Here is a 21,815-nt window from a genome sequence, read left to right as displayed (position 1 = left end):
TGAGAGTCTTGCTATAACTTTGTCCCTCCCATTAGAAAAGAAAATACTGTGATACTTTTCACCAAATCTTTCTCTTTACTCAACTTTTGATATTTTTCTGCCTTAAACTCAGAAAAATGATTCTGTCCAAGGATGTTGCTGTTGAAGCAAAGGACACAGCATGATATAATTAATTTACAGACTGCTTAAAAGCTTCAGATATTTTCTAAAACTGAAATACATAGATGTTAAGCAAAAGGCTTAAAAGACTTTCATGGGAAAGTAATTTGTTGGCATTAAACATACAATTCTAGTTCATTTCATAAAAATTAAAATTTCCTCTACTGGGTGAGTATATACAGCATGATCTTTTTATCACTATACACAAAGCTCTTTTTCACTTCTTACGGATAGTCAAGCATTCTTCCATGTTTTCTTTTAGGCTTCAAATACTCAATGATAAATTTTACCTTTTTTTTTGCTGCCTTTCACATTTTCAAAAAATTTTATATGTACTTTCGTTGATCCTCATTTTTGTCTCAGAGATCATAGTTCTTTGGCATCAAAACCCCTGAGTACTTTCCAGATGTCCTCCTATGAATCATAATCAAAACCCAGAATACCACAGACTTGGTTTGTAAAACAATGAGAGAGATGTAATTAACCCAAAGACGCAGGCATGCCTTCTCAGACTTCCCCATCTCAGTCTCAGTTACTGGCATCCAATCCTGCTGGCAATTCAGGCCCCACAATTCCCCCTCCTTCCCTTCCCTACCCCCGTCTCCACATTCAGACCATCTGCAAATTCTGTTGGCTCCATCCTCAAAATACATCCAGAATCCAGCCACTTTCGCTACCACCATAACAGCCACATCTTGTCTTGTCCGAATTACTGCAACAACCTCCAAACTAGTCTCCCTGCCTTTGCCCTCACCTCCAATGGTCATTCTCAGCACAGGAGCTAGAGCCATCCTGTTCGACCATAACTCAAGATTGTGTCAACACTGTTTAAAACCCTCTGATGGCTTCTTTCCATCTCATTCAGAGTAAGTGCTCCCAACTGTCAGCACTGAGGACAGTAGCTCGGAAGTCATCACATGGCCTGGCTGTGTTACCTCTGCCTTCACGTCCTACAACTCTCCCATCTCTTTCCCCATTCCAGCCATGTGACCTTCCTGCTATTCTTGTACACATGGACTGTGCTCCCTTCTTAGCATCTGTGTGCTTGTTCTTTCTGCCTAGAAATCCACAGGGGTTGCTCCCTCATCTCCTTTAAGATTTTGCTCAAATGTCACTTTCTCAGTGAGGCCAGATGTGACCACCTTACATAAGTTACATCCTTACCACACATAACCACCACCACTCCCTAACTCCCTTCTGGGCTTTATTTTTCTTCACAGCACTTTCTTATAACCCTCCACTCTACTATATAATTTATGTATTTCTTTTCTGTGCCCGGCCCCTCCTTCTAGAATGTAAGCTCCCTGAGGGTCCTTTGCTTTCTTCTATATCCCAACATATAAGAGTGCCCAGCACTTAAAAAACAGAAAATACTCATTGAATAGATGATTTTAATTAACATGTTAAAATGTAAACCTTTAACTACTCAGAGACAGTTATACATACAATTAGATAGCTATAGAAACATAACTACATAAAAAGAAGCAATAGAAATCTTTCATGCACCAAAATAAACCATTTGGAGGTAAGATGTACCACAATGCTTGAACCTTTCAAGGCTGCTGTGGGCAATTATTACAGAGTTTACTGAGAGCTGCCGCCACGCAACCAGGTGCCTTCCCAACCCTCTCTCAGACACAAAGCTCCACGTTTGCCCTACGCTGAGGCTGCTGGCTGGCTGGCTGTATCCTTGTCAATATGGCTGGCTCACTTCTGATCACAGTTCACTCCCTTGTTTCCCAGCATTCCATGAATGGTTTTCATGCGTTTTCTCAAGACTTTTTCAATCCATTTTTAATGGGATTAGACATCCTACCACTCCACTCTCTCCTCATGCCCAGATAGGCCAGGGCCCCTTTCTGCTAGATGACTGTTTCAATGCTAAGACTTTTACTGAGGTTGTTTTGTCTTGAAATTTAAAAGTGATTCCCTTCACATCCCCACTTTTAACCACATCCCCCAAAATTATTATCATTATTTAATGGTTTGGTATAAGAGTTTTATTAGTGCCATTATTTAGAAATTTTTTTTTAAAAAATCCTCTGTACTGCCAACATTTCTTTAATATACAGATTTCAAAAGAATAAGGATGCCTTCTAATGAATAATTCTTCCTTTCATACCTACATTATTCCTACTATTTTGTGCTAAAAACTTATTAAGGTAATTTTTCACAGACCTATCAAATGTTACTAGCCAGGAAACAATTTCTGAGGAAAAGCTTGCTGGAGACTATGCACGCTGTGTAGACTACGACAATAATTTCTGAATTGATAGTCAGAGATCTAGAGGCCAAAAAACATCCCCTGCCAGAAATACCCCAACTCAGAGCCTGAAAGATGCCTGATATTTAATGTTTGCATCTGCGTGTATGTCCAAGTTCATGAATGTTTAACTTGGTGTCTGTATCCTCTTATTGGTGAATTAGCTATATATATTTTTTTCTGTATTTAGCATCTCCTAATCTAGGCATATACACTTCATATCTACCTTACCCATTTCACCCCATCTCTGCTCATAACCAGATTCTACCTCGCTACTTCCTTTAGTAAACCTGATGGAATTCTCTTCATCCATGCTGGAGAAAACTCCTTTTGTACTAATCTTATTTCTTATACTTTCTTCTCATGTCTTGTCCTAACTGAACGTGGAGACTGGATGATCCCCTGTCAGGTGATTCGTGAGTTAAACGGAGCAGGGGAGGGGGGCTCAGTTGTCACTTAAGATGCTTCTACATTAAAGACTTTGTGAAGTAACTTGGACTCTTTCAGTGACACTTCCTCTGTTGTGCCCTTCTCTGGAGACAGAATGCCATTCTCTCCACCCACAAGCAAGATGGAGCCAGCCTCTTCCATTCCTGGCACTTATCACTTGAAATCACCATTCGTCTCTGTACTCGTTTTAATCTTCTCAGGTAATTCCTATTGTTTGGAGATATTTCTGACTTCCTCAGCAATTCAGGAACCTCAATCCTATTTGCCCATTCTACCTCAATACCAACCATAAACCTGGGAGGCATCAACTTCTATCTTATCTCCCAGCTGCAGATCTACCCACTTAGTCATTTCTGATTAACTCCTCAGTAAAATCCTTACCATTGCTACTTTAGATTTTTGCCTCTTTCCAAAAGCATTCAATTCTTCCTTTATCACCTACACTTTGAGACAGTGACATATTATCCAAATTTATAGAGAAGACTGAAATTATCCAGTGCAAGTATAATGTCCCTAGACTTATCTTAATATCTTTATCTCCAATCCCAAGTGGAAAGAAGTCACAGAGAATGTCATGTTGGTGAGAAAGAAGAAATGCAGAAGAGCCTTTCAGGAGACAGGGAGGGAGCACACCAACATCCCAAGGCTGTGTATCACCTCAGCTGTTCAGGGAACAGTGCAGGTCTAGGCAAAGTGGAGACAGAAGAACCAAGGACAGTTCATTAATTATTCATCATATAAACCCAGATTCCTTCTCTTTTTTTACAATCCTATTGGCACACTGTGGCATAGTGTAGAGGACTCAAAAGATCTAAGTTGAAGTCTGCTACAGATTGAACTGGGTCCTGCAAAAATTCATGTTAGAGGTATAATACAGTCTAGCTCTGGCCTACCTTTTCGACAGTATCCCTCATTTCCTCCCTACACAAACTCTCCCTTCACGCTTATCCGCACATCCTTGCTTGAGTACAACTCACACTTCTGTCCTTGATTCCCACTGTTACTCTCTCAGGGGAATCCCCCTACCTGCACCAAACCAACCTCACACCTTTCTCAAAGAACACAGTGCTCTTTGTGAAGCCTTCCCTAGCAAGTCCATCCACAAGTGGTCTCCCCTGTGGCCCCACACCATATATGCATTGCTCAATAATCTTTGGGAATTCGAGGATGATGTCAACCAAGAAAGTGCTTATCCCATCTTATAAAATGGCAAAAGAAGTAAAATATTTACCCAAACCACTAAAGAAAAAGGAAGTGAGTCTGCATGAGAATGACTTATCCCATCTTATAAAATGGCAAAAGAAGTAAAATATTTACCCAAACCACTAAAGAAAAAGGAAGTGAGTCTGCATGAGAATGACAAAGTACTCCTGAAATTTACATAAATTAATCCTTCCGGCTGAGCTGAAAAAGGAAGGATGCACTGAGTAGGTTGTATCTGAATGAGGCTCTCAAAAGTGGTCAGTAAGAATGTTTAGAGCTTTAACTACCCCTACTAACGTATGTACTTAGTACTAATAACACGCATACCTCAGTAGAAGGTACATGTTATCTTCTTTGCTCACATTTGTTTCAGTCCTCTCTGGACCCAGAAAGGATCTAAGGCGGGTCCGACGTGCTCAGGTATACACTGCTGGGAGGCAGGGGTCTTAGTCTTCTTTGCCTTTCCTATAGGGTCATGCACCAATGCTTACATGCAGTACATGTCTTCAAAAAATATTTGTGGAGAACAATGAAGGAGTATATGAAAAAGGTAAGGAAGACAGGAGAGAGCATGTCATAAAAGGAGATAAGTGAATTCTCATGATTTTTCTAAAGAGTTCTTGACCTGGCAGCCACCAGACTCTTCTGCTCATTCCTCTTCCTGTGCCTTCATTTAGCCAGCCACTCTGCTTGCAGTGCTTTATCCCCTCCCCTTCTTGGCATAAAATCCTCTGAGGCCAAATTCATTTCCCCTCTTCTAGCTGAGTATTCTCTGCCCAAAGGACCTTCACCAACGTCTTTCTTCCTGCAGTCCTACTGCAGGCATTTGTGTCTTTCCCACACTTAATTGTACTCATAAAGTCTCATACTCAGTTATCCTTCTCCAAGCAGATTTTACAGCTCCCGAAGGCTGGAAACCATGTCACATTTCTTTCGCATGCCTCTTCTCTTCGCCTCCACCCAGACGTCCCCTCAAACACGGGAGTACCTGGCAAATACTTGCTGAATGACTACATCCTTTCAGTATTTCTATCGCTAAAGTATAACGGTCTTTCATCTGACTCTCCAGGTTCAAAAGTACATTGGAAAAAGTTATATGTCAAAGCATTCATTTCCAGTAACACAGATTTATCTTTTCTAAAACTTGAAATCACTGAACCAAACTTCAGTGGCCTCACCAGCAAGAAAAAAAAAGGTGTAAGCACACAAAGAAGGGTCTGTTGCATAACCACCCTAACTCTGCTAGCTCCATTCAACTTGTTTAGGCACAGGATTTATCATTTTATGGCAATTTAGTAGCATAAATACTGCCAACACATTTCTTCCCCAAAAAAAGAGATACTGAAAGTGGTCCAACTTAACCTAAAACTTGCCACATTAAATTCAACAAGTAGAGGTAAAGCTGAATTTTTAAAGTTCTCATAGCAGATACTCAAACACCATTTGTTAATTTGAATTTTATATAGCATAATTCGATGCGAGTCACAGTAAGTCTAAAACCTTTAATGGTGAAAATCCTAGAACCCTAACACAGCACACAGTTAACAGGATAAATTCAGTCTGAACAATACTGGTTTCCTTATGAAAAAAGATAGATCTTAAAATTTCACACTAGAGTTTAGAAAGGATAAATGGAGCTATTGCATAAAAGCAATAAATTGATTCTTATTTTGCTCTTTACTTTTCCTGGGTTCTCGTTAGAACCAAAAGGCTCTAACTTGTATAAGACTTATGGTAAAGATAGAGGAAGAAAAGAAGAAATTAACCTCACAACTAAGGGAGACAGTAAAAAACACTCTTACTCATAAGTGAATTCTGCAGGCTTTTCAGTGATTCCAAGAATCAGTTTCCTTTGAGAAAGGTAACTGTGAAAAGCATTTCAAAATTGCTTTTAAAACTAAGTAGAAACACTTAATTCCAATTGCCTAAGACATTGACATTGTTGAGCTTCATTTCTTGGCATCCCCCAAACTACTGACCCAATACTGGCTGAGTGTGCGTTTTCCAACACCTTTTGCAGCATCAAAATGAACCTGCTTTTAAGACAATTACATTTCAAGTCCTGCCTAAAACACAATCACTGGCCTGAAGCCATGAATTAATTCTACTAGAGAGTCTATATTCCTGAACAAAACTGAAACGAAGTTTACATTCTGTTTCTATAAATGCCATTGTTATTTTTAACCAAAAATAACTGCTATAAGAAGTTTGGAATATAAGAGAAATTTCCAGACTGACATGGGTAACCTCTATGTTTTGAACGCATGGCTAATGAATGCCCCATACGTTCATGTGACTACTGTTGACAGTCCAGGTCTACTGTTAAAAAACAGAGCAGAGAAATGTAACAGGTGTTACTGAAAGTCCAAATAGAACACCACAGTCTGGTGCTGAGGCCTTTTTTTGGGTATTCTTTTCTTTTTTAAGATTTTCTAAAATAAAAAAGAAATGTGGAGGAAAGTGACCTGTTTGGGGAGAAAACAGATAAAGCATAGAGGAGATAAGTTTTCATTTTCTGTAATGTGTGCCTGAATGAAAAGTTGAAACAATCTTACATATGATCAATATTTTAACTAGTTAGCAAATACTTTGCACTAATAAATAAAAATGCTAAGTAGAAACTCTAAAGACAACTTTTATTTCAAACACTAAAACTGACCATTTCTTCTTCATTCATATAATTAAATCATCTTTAATTTCTAAGATTTTCAAATCCAGATGAGAAGTCATAAAATTAGAACCCTAGACGACAAATGCTAACATCCCTTCCGGACAACTTCACTTAAACCCTTCTAAAGAGAGAAGAACTCAAAGGCCTCCTTCATAAATCCATTCTAAAGGTTAAAACGTTCAGAAAAACTTCCCTGTCTTTAGCATAAATCCCTCTTGATACTTGCTGTAAGTCGATTTCCTCTTCTTTTTCTTCAGGGAAGATGGAAAACAGCTGTTCAGCATTCCCTCTCAGGCTACTTTTTCCTTCCTGCCAGGCCCATTCCCCACCCCCCCAGGAGAAGTGTAAACACTACAGGTGATTCCTAAATCCCGCTGGCCCCTGCCTGATTATCCGTGGGGCTGGTTAGCCTGCCCCCATTCGTACCTCCTAGAATGATATCATGCAACTGCCAAGGCCCCAAGAAAAGTTCTTTACCAGAATTTGTGGAATTCGAGAAATCCATTACTTATAGTCTGTCCTCAGATACACACCAACAACAAAAATAGCACTGTTTCAAGAAGAAAAGTTGACAGAACTGTGAAGAAGGTGAGCGGTGCCATCCTGCAGCCAGGCTGTCTAGATCATTACCACTCTACCCGGTGTCAGGGTGTCGGGCGCACCTTGGCATGAAACGTTTTTCAACTACTTGATGATTTTTATCACGCAATTCTTGAGTTTCTTGTCACTGATGCAACTCTCTGGATATAAGCCTACTTTAGAAATGCAATAACCCTTTCAATACTTTCAGTGTAAAGGACTACTTCAAATGAAGGTGTCAGTTTGTAGTCTGTTATTTCTTTAAATGAGGATTCTACTAGATTCACACCATAATCTGCAAATTACTACATTTTACACTAAAATTTATATAACCAACCTAATGTTGTTACCTCTCACTTCAGGAATTGCTAACAAATATCCCCATTTTTCTTGCAATAGCCATTACCCTTCAACAGTAAAGCCAGTATACTGTCTGCATACTTCATCAATAAAAATATTATAGACCCACAAGCTTGGTGAGCGCATTTCCTTTACAAATTCCTTTTAAGAGTTATGAAATGCTGACTCAGCTTTGTTGTGGTATAACATCCGCATGCATTAAATGCCTATTGTGTAGTAGCTAAGTTTGTTACACATGAGAAAAATGCAAAAACCTTGATTTGATCAACAAAGTTACAACCCTACGGCATCTGTGTATGCGATGAGTATTTCAGATGGAAAGATTTAAATGACAGCTTTTTAAATGACTGTGGACCTATTCAATTTCTACTAACAAAGATCATGTAAACTAATTTAAATACACACAGGGAATTTTACTATGATTATCCTACTATTTTTCACATTAATCAGGGAGAAGAGAGGTGCTATTAATTACATAAATAATACCAAAAAGTGTTTTTGGCATGTGGACACATAAACACAGTTGTAAACCCTCTCTGACTCTGTCTAGGACAAAGCAGATGGACACAAATAACCTATAACGGATATGCCATATATGTGTAATTGAGAGTTCACTGCACATGTCTTTTATTTTTAAAAACAGGACTAGACTTACCTAATGGTTATAACTATTCCCAATTATAAAATGCCAAAACAAATCATGCTTATGACCAGGATGTTTATAACTTCTACATATCACCACAGAGGCAAATTCTGTTCTTTCAGGAATTGTTTACTAACATTTGATGACCACATTTACCAAGATTGTGTTTATGGAATATCCCAAGGGAGTCGAAACAAAAAGAAGAAAATCCAGTAGTAATCTTAAAGCACATTAAAATTCATAGTGTTATTCAGAGTTAAGGACTGAACACACTACTCCAAGAAATAAACAGATGGCCTCAACAATCTTTTCTTCTCTTTCCAAATTAAAATCATTCTCTTCCAGTTTTTGTCATCTTCAACAGGCTCTCTGAACACTCTGCCTCCTACGGGGTTATACTCTGGGCCTCTGACAGAGGATCTGAAATCCACACTCAATAGGCCAGAGCCTGCCAAGACACGCAGAAGCAGCAACACAACTGGTAAAGTACCAAAGACCCGAAGCCAGCTAACGAGCGCTAAGGGATGAGCCCAGGGCTCTGTGGGAAGTGGAAGGGGGCCCCACGATGAAATCCTGACAAGGCATGAGAAGAGATACAGCAGACTGAGAGGAAGGAACTGTGGGAAGAGGGTCGGTAAACAGCCAGTTTACAGAAGCGTAGGAAGCCCATAAGCATACTAGGGACTGACAGGTCATGGACAGCAGTGAGCAGTGTTTAAAAGGGATAATAAACTAAAGCTGCAGGAAAATGAAACGTAAGAGTCTTTAATGAGGAGCCATAAAGGAGAAAGGTAGAATTAAATATGCCAGTTAGGTTAATTTTACATTTAAGGTAGGCCACTAATTACTTGCAAATGATAGACAAGTCTCTTACTTACACAGTATTTCCATTTCTACACCCCTAAAATGAGGATGAGATATCTGCTCTACATCACTCGCCATTTCCACTAGGCTAAAATATGAAAATATTAGAATTATTTGGAAAAAAAAAGTTAAGTTACTAGACAATTCTAAAACACAGGCATTCACGTAGCTGTATTATCAGGGACTCTTCCTTTCCTTCAAGTGTCAAAGTGCACATGAATTTGTAAGCAAGAGTTTATTAAACCTAACAGCCCTTCTTTATCCTATCCACAGTACTTTCTGTTTTTCTTTCTAGTATGATTCTTTCCTACAGTACCTCTCCACCATCCCCTAACTGAACCACTCTTTTATATGTAACTGGAAGTTGTGAAACACGAAAGTTAGATGGATCAGAACTTGGGACATTTATTTACTAACATATATAGAAAGATTTTCTTTAAAGAAAACTTACTTCCATTAAAAACATTATCCACTAAATGCAAAGTTTAATTTTTAAAAGAGCGTTTTCTGTTAGAGTTGGGCATTAGGACTGCCAAGACTTTTTGAAATTCACCCATTTCTAACTATTGCTATCACCCAGTGGAGGCATGGAACAGTGCCTCTGGAATCTAGGACTTTAATCTCTACTTCCTATTCTGCCCTTAATTTACCACCTGAATTTCATGGGAAAATAATTTCTCCTTTTTGGTACTCTGGGCTTATACAGTTGCCTAATTCCCATGTTGGGCACTGACTCTAGGTAGACAGGATTGTATTGTGTCATCCAAACATCTACTGGTAATTTTGGTGACTTTCAAAGATTTTATTCTGCAAATCACTATAGGGGAAGATAATGTAATTCCAAGATGAGAAAACCCTAAGGCACTTAGTATAGTAATATAGTAATAACTGCCCTGTCCTCTGCTTGGACCCATTCTTTCAGAAAGGTTGCTGGGCCTTATCCACTCCTTCACAATAGTAAAGATCCAGCCCCTCTTGGTAAATGGAATAACAGTATCCACTATGATGATCAAGTTCTTTCTACCACAAGTTCTAGTGAAGGCCTGCCACAAACACATCCCAGGACAATAATAGTATTTCTCTTTCTTTTTTTTAATAAGGAAGTAGGGTGAAAAAGGATAAGAATGTTTACTATATTTAGGACAAAAACATGCTAATGATTAATAATGCATGGTAAAACTACAAAATTCTATTCTTTTATTAGTTTCTTTACTCCTTTGGAAACCAAAGGGTACTGATATATTAAAATCTAAATTTAAATATTGTATCTTCTTTTATTCCTCTTCAATCATTTGTTGAAATCATAATATTGAGTGGAAATCATGTAATTTCTTTCATGTAACACAGTGTAATCCAAGGCAAGAGAAATAAATACCAAAATATTCCACCACAAAAAATATTAAAAGATGTATAAACGAATGTTTTGTTTAACTGCAGAATGCTTTTTCATCTGTGATCTTAAAACACTTTTTCAGAGATTAAAAAAAAAAAGTCCATATAATGAGGTATTGGGAAGGGCAGGGCAGTATCTGTGAAATCAAGAACTTTACCTCACCAATGACCACCAGGTCCTCTCAAGGCAGCACTGTGGGATATTAGGCGGGACAACAAATCTCACTGAAAACCTGTTATTAGCTAATTTGTGGACTAATTTTACAAACACGAAAGTAGATGCACACACAAATGTTGGCACTATGATGGTCCCCACCCCATGTGGCAAACCTAGCTAAATTCTTACCAGGTGCCTTCCCACAGCCAGGCCCCTAATCTCAGAGGGAGGAACTTTAAACAGCTTCTACCCAGCAGGACCAGGAAGGTCCTAGTAATCCCCACGATGACAAAGGTTTATTCTGTGTTCTGTTGCAAATTTACTTCTTTATCCAACTTTTTTTTTTTTTAGAATTCTTTTACTTGGTGACTATATTATCAATATTTTTTAATCTGAATGTAAAAATGTACTATATAGGCCACTGTTTTTATTTAATGAAAACTTGATGAAACTGATAGTGACATCATATAGCAATCAATGAAAAATGATGCTTCAAACTCTCAGATGCTGTTTATGGTTTATCCTTTTCTACAATAGCTCCAAGAGAGCCAGGGCAGTTTCTTTAATCTCTCTGTATGTCTCCTAAGTAACCAGCACTGTCTTGCACTTTTTGCTGAACCCACACAGAGGGGTCACTAGATGATGGAAGCATCAAATTCAGTATTTTCTCCTTTCATTTTTACTAGAACACATCCTAGCTATACACTTCATAAAAGTACGTATCTGTATGGTGATATAAAAAGAAAAAAGTAGCATATGATACACAAATACTCAGATTATCCTGTATTTTATTTCTTACATGCACAGTACATTTTTGCAATCTCATTTTACTAGTAACGTCTGATCAGTCTGTAAAATAATGCGTATCATATTTCATTTCATAGAGGTCATCATTTATTGAGAAATTTATTTTAAAAAACTGAAGAAAAGGAAATTCCTGAAAAAGTTAAGGTCTATAATGTGAAAAAGTATTGGGAAAAAATTGTTTTGAAACTATTTCTAAGTGAGAACGTCCATTCTCAAATTTAATGTAACATTAACTAAACCATGACTCTCTACAACAAATTTTTAAAGAACTTTATAACACAGAGGTCCCTAGAAACTAAAAGTGTCACTTCCTTATCTAAGGAATTCCAGGTAAATGAGGTTCACGTCCTACTTTTAAGCAATAGATTCGGTTTCCACCTTTAATGCCAGCCAGCCTAAGCGGAGGCTGATGCCTCCAATGAGCGATGAAGAAGAGAGTTCTGGGATCACAAAGTTAGCTCAGATTCCAGCCGCGACAGATCGTGAGCCTATGTGGCATTGCCCGCAGAGCTTCCCAGCCTGTGAGTCAAGCCCCCACCCCCAACCCCTCCCAGCCCCCAAGCCCGCCACCAGGGGCTGCCTGGGAGTGAGGTTTACCAACACTCTCCGAGTGTCGGCGGAGCCAAGCGGTTCTGGAATCCAGCGTCTGGGGGAGGCTCGGCATGTGCTTCCCAGGCTTCCGAAGGCGCAGAGGCGGGCTGCCAGCGGCCGGATCGGCACACGACCACTACCACCCCCAATTAGCGGAGGGTCGCAGGAGGGTGATAAGTGTGCCACCCAGCTGGGCAGAAGAAAGCCGGAGCCCCGCAGGCCGTCCGGAAAACTGCGGCTGAGCCGGCCGGACCCGACGCACCAAAAGTGATCTCCGGGTTCTGACGGTGCGCCCAGCTCTGCGCCGGGCGCTCAAGGGTGGCAAGGGGCTAAAAGCTGCCCCGCCGCCCGGGGATCCCCGGCTCCGGCTTCACGCCTCGCGCGCCCGCCAGGAGCCCAGCCGAGCCGGGCTCTGGCGGGGTACGTGGCTCTCCGCATGCCTCCCGCCGCGCCCGGCCAGCCCGGCAGGCCACCCCACCAAGACTCCAGAAGAAAGCTGCGCCGTTGCGGGGCCCAGAGCGGCGCCCGCCGCGCGTCCCTGCCCAGCACCCGCGCGTCCCTCGGCTTACCGCTCCCCGCTGCGGCTTCGTCCTCTCGGGAGCCGCCTCCCCAGCCTGGGCCCAGGCTCCGGAACCACTTCCCGGCCCCGCTCACTCCAGGGCGCCTGGGCCCCCGGCGCCCTCGGAGCCGAGCCCTCAGCGCGCCCGCCGCGCCATGGGTGCGGGTGGGCGCCGCGCCACAAGATGCGCCGCTGCAGCCTCGGGCGGCGGTACTGCGAGCCGGGCCGGCGCGGGCGGGTGGGGTGTGGGCGAAAGGGGAGGAGGGCGGGACGCGGCGGGGGCTGAGGCTCGGCTGGAGGGAGGAGGAAACCACAACGTCACCAGAGCCGAGGGAGGCGAGGATGGGGAGGGGAGAACAGGGACCCCCTTCCACTGCGGGACCCCGACCTCCTGCCGGCCCCGCTTTCCCCGCTCCTCCTCTCCCGGCACTCTCGGCTCGGAGCTGCACGCGACCTTCCCTTCCCCTCGGGCCCCGACTCCACGCAGCTCTTACCCTGCCAGGCCTCTTTGGCTCCAACTTGCTTTAGTTTCTAATGACCCCATACGCTTCGGGTTCGATTCTAGAATCGCTCCCAACCGAAGGATACTTTTGGAGGCCCAAGGGGAGGAGCTGATTCGGTACAGCTCGGTGAGAGGAAAACGAGGAAACCGTAGAGAACTTCACTACCGGGGCTGTTGCCCTCTTCCCCTCGCCTTCTCCAAAACTGTTACTCCTCCCTTTCTCCCGAATTCGGCTTTAGTCCCTTCTCAGAGAAAAGGGAGGACATCGCCTATTTAGAAGCAGTACTAACAAAATACACTAAATCCAAAAAGCACTAAACCTTGCAAACTGAATGGATTTTAATCATCAAAGGTAAAAGGTCAGAAACAGAACATTTGATATATGCAGCTCACAGAAAGAAAATTAATTTACCTTATCTCCTAGGCTTGGGTGGATGACAGAGAGAGATACTCCTCAACCATCTGAGTTCCTCAGGTGGATGATTTGCAACCTTAGTAGTCCCAGACCCCTTTGGAGAAATTTCCTCCGTTCTGTTAAAGCAGCATTGCACACAGTCCCGTCCAGCCTGGCTTCAGGAAGGTGTCAGATAAGACCAGGGCCATCACCTCAGGGCCAGCTTCTCCCTCAGCATTAGCATGTAATTAACCTCCCAGAGCTAGACAGTAGGGAATTGACAGACATTCACCCATTCATTAGAAGTGGAGACGTTTTACCTGAGAGCAGCATTTTGTCTGAGTTCTAAAGTTCCACCTCCATGCATTCCCCCCCCCCCCCCTCAGAGGCAGAGGCAAGGCCCAGAGAGGAGTTTCCCTCAGGCCACATTAGAAAAAAATGTGGAGGTCTACTTTTTGCTTCTCTTTTCAGAAATTGCATTTGAAAAGAGATTCCTTACCAAAAAGGTCAAGGGGAAGTGGGTTTGTTAAATATTTCAAATGTTCACTCAGGTAAACCACTAATTTGCATAAACTTCCAGATGTTTTAGAATCAGACTGTGGGGAAGAGGAGATGGGGCTCTAGAATTTAAAACTAGTTTAATCTGGTTTAAATCTTCATTTTGCAATGTACAAGTATACTAACTTCAGAGCCTTGGTTTCCTCATCTGCAATGTAGAGAGATAATACCTCCACTGAACAGTTATAGAGGGGATACAATAAAAACAGTAAATATTCAAGAAGTACTACATGCTAGACACTGTGCTAAAGGATTTGCATGTATTAATTCAATTATTAGAAAAGATTAATTGTGAAAGTGCACATGTTAATTTCCACCTATCTTCTCAAATTTGGAAGAGAACTTAGAAAAAGCATCTGGTTGGGTTTATTTTACTTCCCAGTCAGTAGTCATCTAACTCAGTGGTTCTCCAACCTAGAACATTAAGTCAGCAGAGAAGTATTGATAAAATACTTTTTTCATGGAGCTCCACACCAGACCAATACATCAGAATCTCTAGGGCTAGAGTGTAAGCATCAGCGTTTTAGAATCTCTTCCAGGTGATCAGAATGTGCAACCAGTATTAAGAAAGCATCAAAGGAGACAGTACTCACTGTCATTTATTCCCCTTGGCCCCAGTTTTGCCTTCAACTGGCCTGGGAATCTGCTTCTGAGTAACACCCACCTCGTGTAAAGCGCCCCCCATACAGTAGGAATCAAAGATCTCAGTCCTGCCCGCTGAGGTCTTCCGTGATGCATCTAGCCCTGTTTCCACAGGAAAAGTGTTTCAGTTTGCCTGGATACCTACCAACTCCATCAGCTTTTCCTCATCCTTTCTGAAAGCCCTTGGAAGACAGTTGCTTTGCCACTATCCCTCTCAGAATCTGACCCCAAGAACTGAATTCAAGGTTTCATCCAAATAACACAGTAAAAAGGTATTTAACAGCTTTGTTCCAATTACTGTATTTCCCCAAGTTAATCCTATGAACTCATGGCAGCAGTATTACCCTATTGACTCCTAAGCTGCAATCTACTAAATCACTAAATTAGTGAAGTCTTTCACATCTGCCCCAAAACACTCCTTCCCAACCTACATCCGTTATAGTTTGTGTTCAGCCTTTAACATAGGATTCTATTAAATTTTTCTATTCTAGGTTAGGCCTCTTCTTTTAGCTTGTCGACATGTTGGATGTCACTAATTCCACCTCCCAACTTCATGTCTTCTGCAATTCCATCTTTGTGCTATGTCATCAGGCAGGTTCTCATTCTCAGCTGCCTCCCACTGCCAACTGACACTGAATTAGCATGCTGTTGATGAATATTCTCATCAGCTGATGACCCTTGTGTTATTTAATCATATTCTCTCTCCTTGTCCCAGAGCAACAGCTAATATACATGGGTACACGACATCTTTGTAGAAATTAGAAAAAGGTACACCATCCTTACCCAGGCTGAGGGGTTAGGGAAAAGTGATCTTTTCCCCTAGATTCAGCCCTGAACAGCAGATGTGCTCTATCTATTAGATGTCCTTGATATACTGATATTACAACATTGTCAAAAAAGGGAAATAAGTACTTGTGAATTCTTAACTTCTGAATCTCTTCCTTTCCTAAGTGCCCAGATATTACTTGAATCACAGATTTATTTGTTTTCGCACAGGATCTGTGAAAAGCTCCTTGTCTTGCTTTCAAGCATAGTGCTGCTTCTTTTTTGAAAACTGGAACTCCATTTGTCCATTTTACTGTCTTTGAGTGGTCATCTCCCTCTGTGCTGATTCTAGATCCTTATTCTAAGTCCTTATTTGTAAACTCTTCTTGCTGAGATATAATTTTTCTAGGCAAGAGAAGTTAAGCTTTAGAGAGTTAGGTTACTTCCTTTCTTTTCTTAGTTTTCAATGATCTCTTGCAAAGTACATCTTACTCTTTCAGCTGAAGGGTTTTTTTTTTCATGATAGACAAGAGACGAAAAAGGGAATTAGTTCTGGTTTATCATACATCTTTCTCAAGTAGGGGCATCCTATGTTTTTCTTGTCTGAACAAAACAAAAAAAAATGTATTTTTGTTATTGTCCTTAGTTTATTCTTGACTCTAGCCTAACAAACCCCAATCTTACAGGGCTATTACAAGTACATGCTGTTCTCTTGTTCACTTTAACTCATTAAATTAAACTTAAATTTGCCCTTTAGGTTTTACTAACCTGCTAGCTGGTCCATGACTGTACAACTGCCTCAGTCTTTGAGATGCTTTTTTTCTTTGTCTCCCTCAGAGCAAATTATTCTAGTCATAAAACTGCCTTACCCTACACCTAGAAGATTCATCCTTGAGTCACCGAGGAGGTATGATCATTTCACTTGCTCAAGCCCTGTTGCCCTAGGCTTGTACCTACCTTCCTCAGTGATAACCCTCCTTCACCTTCCCCTTCCATTTCTGAGCATTCAGCCCTGACCAGACATCTACCGCGAGTTTCTTCAACCTCCCTTTCTCAGGCCAGCCACCGCCCTGACTTCCCCAGTGCTGACCTGCTGCTCTCCGTTACCTAGACCGTTCTGCTGCTGCCGCCTCATCTCCCAATGATTCCAGCTTCCTGAACTTAGCTTTCATCATTAATACAAAAGGAAACATTTGCCTACATTCTTATCTTAACTGAGTTGCAACCCTCCACCCCCAGTCACAATTTGAGGCTTTTCTATATAATTTGTTCAGGTACATATTTCCAGGCCTCACAATCTTCCAACAGATCATTAAGTATGTCAGGCCCTTCCATCTGTGTCTCATTTTACTCTCGCAGGCACTGATGTCAACATTACTGTGTTCATTTGACCTATGAGGAAACAGAGGCTCAGAAAGTTGAAGTGAATTTCCCAAGATACAGTGGTTCAGACCACATATGATTAAGTTTTCTTCTGGTATCAAATCCAGGATCTTTCCACTAAACCACTTGGCCCATACTAACTTTTCATACCTAAAGCCCCACTTGCAGTGTGAGTGTTCTGGTCTCAGATGAAAGTTATTCTCCATTCATTCTCAATTGACTTTTGAAATTGTTCATTTTTATCTACCCCCTGATTTATTTTAAACTACCCAAGGTGTCCTATACACTTACCAAATTACAGGACTATTCTCTGAAATTATAAAAATGACTACTAATTATTGCCACATGAATGGATGAAATTAGAAATTTGTACTTTTTCTCAGGGATAGAGAATGGACCAAAAGGAGTTTAAGCATGTAGTGTTTTTCTTAAACATGGCTTTTGAGAATTGTAAAGACATGTTGACATCACTGAGGAGTTTAGAAAATGAATGTTTATTGAGGCTTGATTTAATTGGGTGATTCAGGCACATGGAGAGTACTTAATCCCCCTCTTTTTACCAAACTCTGGCTTTTTCCAGAAAAGTGCAATTAAGGAAGTATTATGTTAAGAAGGTTCTGAGGACAGGTTCATGGCTCATGAATCTGACTGCCCAATGTCTGTGTGCCATTATGGTCTGTTACTTCAAGAAATAGCCCAACTTCTCTCTTCATGTACCCTACTCACTCACAACCCTGCTCAAAGTAGTTGAGATTACACCAAGGTGCTCAAGAAGTTGCTAGTTTTGGAAGCCAAACTTTATGGGATTTTATGCTTACATATTAAGAAGGCAATAAGGAGTTGCTCTGGCAATATTCCATACTAGTAATTCTAACATGGCTAATATTAGCATCACTTGGAGGAGCACCTAAAACACACCAATGCTCAGGCTCACTCTCAGAAATTCTGATTTAATTCTTTCTAGGATGAAGCCCAGGTGTCCCATATTCTTTCAAAGATGCCAGAAAATAAATAAATAAACAAACAAACAAACAAATAAATATGCCAGATGATTCCAGTATGTAGACAAAGTTAGAACCAATGCTCCACAACAGGGGTTCCCAAATCTTGCTGCATTCCAGAATAACCTGGGGAGGTTTTAGAACTTCTGATACCCAGGCTGTTGCCTGCACCGATCAAGGCGTAATGGCTAGGTGTTTAAAGCCCTGTGATTTCAACGTAGAAAAAGCTTGGAAACCACTATTCTACAGGAGTGTTACTAAATGGGCGCTTGAACCAAATGAAACATTAGATTAGACAATAGGTGCATTTGCCACATTTGCACTTGCTTAATAACTATATATAACATTGTGAAGATTGTTTTTCATTCATACCAGTTCACTAATATGTTTATTTCTACATACTTTTGTTGGATATGCAGTTTGGGGTAGTAGCACTTGGTTTCAGTATTGGCTGAACTAGTGAAATTGCTGTCATATTATACTGTTTCATTTCACATTTCTGCTACCGAAGTATTATAAATAATGAATTTCAATAAAATATTTAACAGCCAGACTATTCAGGCTTTTTCTTCTACTGGTGAGATTCACTGTATCAAGCAATGAAAATCTTGGCTGTTTTGCATTTATGGTACCTCTTAATAATGACAGTTTGCTGTTGTTAAACCTAAGTGCATAATCCAATGAATTTTTCAATATTTTTCTAACCTAACTCCAAGGAATACAGACTGTTTCTCCTGTTTTAATTTTTATGATTTTTAAAAACAGTGCAGTATTTGTCCATTTTTACTCATTGTAACCAAATGGAAAACACTGGTGTATTTTAAAAATAACAAAATTTAAAAGCTCAAGTATAGTCTAACAGAAAAACAGCATTCCTTAGAGGCACTTACAATCTATGCAAGAAAGGTAGGAAGAAACTTGAAATAATACCAACTCCTTCATTTTACAAAGAAAACGAGGTTGAGGTGGTAATTGTTATGTTCCTGCTGCTAATTGCTGGTAGAGGTGGAATGAGAAGTCAGCCCTCCTGGTTTCAAGCCAAACATCCTTTCTCCTACTTCTCCATGCTGCATCACTGACCAAGAAAGTACAACTGACTTCTCCTTTTGAGGTGTCATGTTTTACATAAACTGTGGCAATTTATTTTTTTAAAAAAGTCAAGATGCCTTCTTTCCATTAACAAAATGTCAATGCAAAAGGCGAAATAAGCTTTATTTTAGAGGAAATCAAATGCCTCTATTCAAAACATACATGGGATAGCCCGTTTCATTTATCATTGTTAAACTTGATGGTGTATGTTACTTACAATTTTCCACTGAGATTTGGGCAAAGTGAGCTCAGCACCACATACTTACAACTGCAAACCAAGCTCCTGTCCTTGAGGTGAAATCTTCAGTAAATTTTACCCATCTTGAGTCATTTCTCCTCATTACACCTGGGATTTTTAAGGCATTCAAAAGTTTTAAATCTTCATCTTTTTATTTCATGAATCAATTTTCTAAGTTTCCTGTGCTTATACAAGGATACTGCTAGATAGCAGTGTTTCTGTTCGTGGTGAGCAAATTAATACCACAGTGTGAAGATCAGCCATATATACTCATATATATAATATATATAAAATCTCACTTTCTGATCAGTCTTTAAGCATGTTGCAACAAATAACAAATGTTATGAAGCAGAGTACAAATTACAACATTCTTGGATTGTACTGTAATGAAAAAGGCACTGAAAGTGAATCTGCCTGAATTAAACAAACTTTAATGTTGTTTTTGGGAAAATGAATGGCTTAATACTTGAAACTGAGAGTGCTGTGTTCTAGAGCTAAGTCTTTCACATACCAGCAGTGTGATCCCAAAAGAAAATTTTTTTTCTCCTGCCAATTTGGAAAATTCAGCAATAGCATACATCACTTGGGCAAATCATTTAACCTCTTTGAGTCTCAGTGTCTCAGTGTCCTTAGCTATAAATTGAAGAAACTGGCCTTGATCTGTGGTTCCCAATCCTGTTTATACATTTAGAATCACCCAGGAAACGTTAAAAAATAATGATGCCCTGCACTTCCCTCAGACAAATTAAAACAATTTCTGGGGGATGTGGCCTAGGCTAGCAGCATTAAGATGTGGTCCATGGACCGCCAGCATCAGCATTACTTGGTATATTAGTCAGCTTGGGCTGCCACAACAAAATACCAGAGATTGGGTGGCTTAAAAAACAAAAATTTATTTCCCACAGTTCCGAACGTTGGACTGTCCAAGATCAAGGTGCCAACTGATTCAGTTTCTGGTGACAGAGTGCTCTTCCTGTTTTCTCACTGTGTCCTCACATAGCCCTTCCGTGGTGCATGCACATGTAGAGAGACATCTTTCTCTCTCTCTCTTCCTCTTCTAATAAGGCCACCACCCTACCCTTACAACCTCATGTAACTTTACCTCCTGAAAGCCCTGTCCCCAAATACAGTCACATTGGGGGTTAGGGCTTTAATATATGAATTTGGGGTGGAGGGAACATGATTTAGTACATAGCACTTGCAATTTTGAAAAATGTCAGATCCAAGCTCAGGTCTATTGAATTAGATTCTCTGGGAGTAAGAATCAGGAATCCATGTTTTAACAAACTCTACAGGTGGTTCTTACGCACAGTGAGTTTGAAGATTATTGGCCTAGGCCACTTGTTCTTACACCAGGCTGCACATTGAATCACCTGGGGAATTTTTAAACCTTTGATGCCTGGGGCCCAATCCCAAAGATTTCAATTTGCTACAGGATGCAAAGTCTAAACAAGTTTAAAGCTCTGCAGGTGATTCCAATCTGAGGATCTCTGATGCAGAAGATCTGCATCAGATTTTAATACAACCACATATATGTAATATCTGTAATATAATATACATAATCTAGACAATGTACATCAAGAGGAGGGTGATCAGATAGCTCTATCTTGTAGTTTCAGATACAAACACATTTGTTAGTCCCTTTTCATTAATCACTCAATTATATGATGTATTAAACAAATTTTTTTGAGAATTGCTATGTTGATAGTACATTTGCTAGATATATAGTCTGTTATTCTTCATAAAAATCAAAGATTTATTTGATGGTCAAATGTCTTTCCACTATATAAAACTAAAAAACAGTTTGGATAGTAGCCAGATACTAATGAGATCTTTTAAAAGAATCTTACAAATTTAGTGTCCAGGGGTAATTCTTAAAAACAAACACAAAGTGATTACTTTGTAAATCTCAAAAAAAAGTTTACTCAACCATGTAAATAAAAGAACTATGGGTATTTCTTAGTATTAAAACTTATATTCAGTTATATCATTTAAAAATGTCTTGACACTAGAATATAAATGGCCCTAGGATAAAAACGGTAGATGTCATTTCCTCCCCAAAGTTACAGTAACACTTGTAGCAAAGTGACATTTTAAAATATCTCGAGTCACCAGTGAATTCAATTGTAATATTTTCAGCACAAAAGTTAGTACGTAAAAGTAGAAACACACCCCCCTGATACTGTTTTATTTCTCTCCAAGCACATGAACTATTTCAAAAGTCCTTTTAAAAACTTCAGATTCATCAGAGAGGAACAAGTAACTAATGAATCAAAACTAACAATCTTCTTAATAGCACTGGAGTATAATAGGAGAGTTATTAAGAATAGTATTTGAGCACTTGGCTTAATTGTAATTCTGCTCTGATAAGGCCAATGTGGAAAACATTTTCAAACATATGGACGTGTTAAATACCCATACTAATGGTCACAAAGCAACTGGAGATTAGCACCAAATCAGTACATCCACTCAAAAATTATGCTCTTTTGAAAGAGGGATAAAGGTGTCACCTTTGTTTACAAGTCCTTCAAAAACTAGCTTTCAC

General features: G+C 40.2%; 1 protein-coding gene across 2 annotated transcripts in view; it reads right to left on the bottom strand.

The window, feature by feature from the left end:
- The window catches only part of DSE (dermatan sulfate epimerase), a 60,822-nt gene extending 47,468 nt beyond the window's left edge, over window positions 1-13,354 (bottom strand). The window contains exon 1 of one of the 2 annotated variants that reach the window (XM_015240457.3): window positions 13,193-13,354. The gene's annotated coding sequence lies outside the window, so the exon portion shown is untranslated. Of the gene's footprint in view, window positions 1-12,708; window positions 12,836-13,192 lie in introns of those variants that run through there. The other variant, XM_072965770.1, reaches the window with a different exon arrangement.
- Window positions 13,355-21,815: the final 8,461 nt, after the last annotated feature.

Source organism: Vicugna pacos, chromosome 8, assembly GCF_048564905.1.
Source record: "Vicugna pacos chromosome 8, VicPac4, whole genome shotgun sequence".
Taxonomy (NCBI): Eukaryota; Metazoa; Chordata; class Mammalia; order Artiodactyla; family Camelidae; genus Vicugna; species Vicugna pacos.
Note: the sequence above shows the minus strand (reverse complement) of the source record. Positions and strands in the feature narration are given on the sequence as shown.